The sequence below is a fragment of the Lolium rigidum genome, chromosome 2 (genome assembly GCF_022539505.1).
Source record: "Lolium rigidum isolate FL_2022 chromosome 2, APGP_CSIRO_Lrig_0.1, whole genome shotgun sequence".
Classification (NCBI taxonomy): domain Eukaryota; kingdom Viridiplantae; phylum Streptophyta; class Magnoliopsida; order Poales; family Poaceae; genus Lolium; species Lolium rigidum.
In genome coordinates this window covers 274548565-274551120 of record NC_061509.1, presented here as the reverse complement: position 1 = coordinate 274551120, position 2556 = coordinate 274548565, and the positions used below count along the sequence as shown (strand labels likewise).

Sequence of the window (2556 nt, the reverse complement as noted above, 5' to 3'; positions counted from 1 at the left end):
GCGATGAGAGGGCTTACATGTGACTTGAGTCATCAGATTATTGATAGTATTATTTGTATTGTCGGATAAAAAAGTGTAATCAGCGATTTCTTATATATTTTCTCGATAAAAGAGGGCTTGCCAATTATAAACGGCATGTCATAAGTCTGGGTCGCCAAAAATTCCACACGCCTTAGCATAAAATTTGTAAAATGCGATTTCTAATGTATAGTTCAGATGTACTAAGTGATGTTGAGACGAGAATGTTATAATATTGATTTGAATGCTCAGAAACGTAATCAAGCTTTAACAACATCCAAAGCAACTTATTAATGTTTTAGATGTGTTGAAGCGACGATGGGACTCCGCACAACATGCTTCCCTGACACCCAGCTCAAGCTTCCCTCCAGGTGCTCTCCTTTATCAAGTCTTCCGCTCACCGATACACTGAACGTCTTCTTCTCTCCAGCCTTGGAGAACACTAGCTTGTCCGGGGTGACCTTTACATTCAGTGACTTGGGTGCTTCCACCTTCGCCATGTACGTTGATTTTGCTGGGCCAACATTCGTCACCGTTCGGTTCACCATGTTCGATGTCGGTGTTTGTGTCAGTGGCACCATTATTGTCGGGTAATTGAGTTGGATGCCCTTAACCTTGGGCAGCTTTTCACATGTTAGGCTCGAGTTATGCACAATGATTAGCAAGCCATAGTCGCCGAGTATCGAACATATGTAGCCGGTGTAGTCGTTGAAGTCGAGGTCATACACGAGGCCAGGGTCAGCGGCTCTCGCGGGGTTGACATGCCCGGAGCCCATGTCAAAGAAGCTTGCTTTCTCATGCATCTCATTGAGGATAGAGCCACCGGTACTATTCACCGCATCTGCTGTCGTTAGGATGGCTGACCTGATGGCGGCTGGCGACCAGTCTGGATGCAAGCTCTTCACAAGCGCTGCGACGCCACTAACATGTGGTGTGGCCATGGATGTGCCAGATAGGATGTTGAAAGTCCCTGGTGCAGACTTTGTTTTTGCTGGCCACGCAGCCATGATGTTGAGCCCAGGTGCCAATATGTCCGGCTTGTGCCAATATGTCCGGCTTGAGCACACCCGCGGTGTTAGGGCTATTACCTCGGGAAGAGAACCATGCCACGACTGGGGCTGGATGAACACCAAGTAATGTGTTGTTGTATGTGAATTTGGCCCCCGTAGAGGTGCTTGCCCATGTCTTGAGAACTTTGCCATCAGCCGCGGTCACTTGCACGACGCTAGAGTTGTAATCTTCAAGTTCAGTGGTGTAGCCCCAACTTTCATCATCAAAGAGCACTACGCCGGCTGCTCCGGCGCCCATTATGTGATGGATATTTGGCATCTGAAATTTTGAGTTCATTCTTCTACAGACCACAATCTTCCCGGACACGAGGCTCTTACCATCATAGTCATAGTTGCAGTCTTTCCGTTCTTGTTCATAGTGGAGAGGGTGGAGATTTGAGCTCGGCTTTGGCACTTGAGTCAGAGCTTCTCCATCGATCCGCTTGCCATTGCCGAGATGAACGCTAGCGCGGAAGCTTCGGTCCACCGATCCGGCAGCCACTGTGACCAACCATGGCGCGTCGTTGGTTACCGAACCCCGCGCGGGGCCATCGTTGCCCCCTGCGCAAACCACGATGATGCCTTTGGATACCGCATGGAATGTGCCGATGGCGATGGGGTCCCTATCAAAGCTTACTGGCATGTGTGCACCGAGTGAGATTGAGAGCACATCCACCCCATCCTTGATGGCCGCATCGAGCCCGGCCAGTGTAGCGGACTCGGTACAGCCACTAGAAGTGCACACCTTGTACATGGCGATATGGGCGCCCGCGGCAATTCCAGCAGCGATGCCTGCTCCCACGCCATGGTAGGATGCACCAATGACGAAATTCCCCGCTGCCGTGGATGAGGTGTGCGTCCCGTGCCCGTCGTCATCACCTGATTCGTCGTCCCCAACTAGCGACTGGGCACCGATGAGCTTGTTGTTGCATCGTGCCGCCTTGCACGAGCCCTTCCACTTCGCTGGCGGCGGTGGGATGCCGTGATCGTCGAAGGAAGGGTGTGGTGCATGGATGCCGCTATCAAGCAACCCCACAATGACTCCCTTCCCGTAGCCAGCATCCCGCCAAAAACCGCTGCCGTTTCGAAGCCCGAGAAACTCCGGTGTGTGTGTGGTCATGAGTTGTAGCTTCCGGTCCGGAAATGCCCGGATGAATCCTGGCTTCTTGGCAACAACATCAAGCTCTCCATCAGAAAGCCTCGCCGCGAAGCCACTGAGCACCTCGGTGTAGGAGTGGATGAGACGTGGCTCACCCGAGTCGCCAAGATGCGAGCCTGGCAAGAAAGACTCATACCATTTGCGGTACCCGTCTTTGCCGACATTCCATGGCGGTGGCTTGACGAGCACAATATAAATATGATAAGAAGAGTTTATCGCAGCACCCTCATCTACCATTTCAGGAGCTGGATTCACAAAGCATACTATCATTGTGGGAGAGAAGGTGGTGAGCAAGAGAAGCGATAGGAAGAGATTGGCCAACGAAGCCAT

The 2556-nt window shown here is 51.8% G+C and overlaps 1 pseudogene; it reads right to left on the bottom strand.

The window, feature by feature from the left end:
• Window positions 1-308: 308 nt before the first annotated feature.
• LOC124690963 lies at window positions 309-2556 on the bottom strand (annotated as a pseudogene).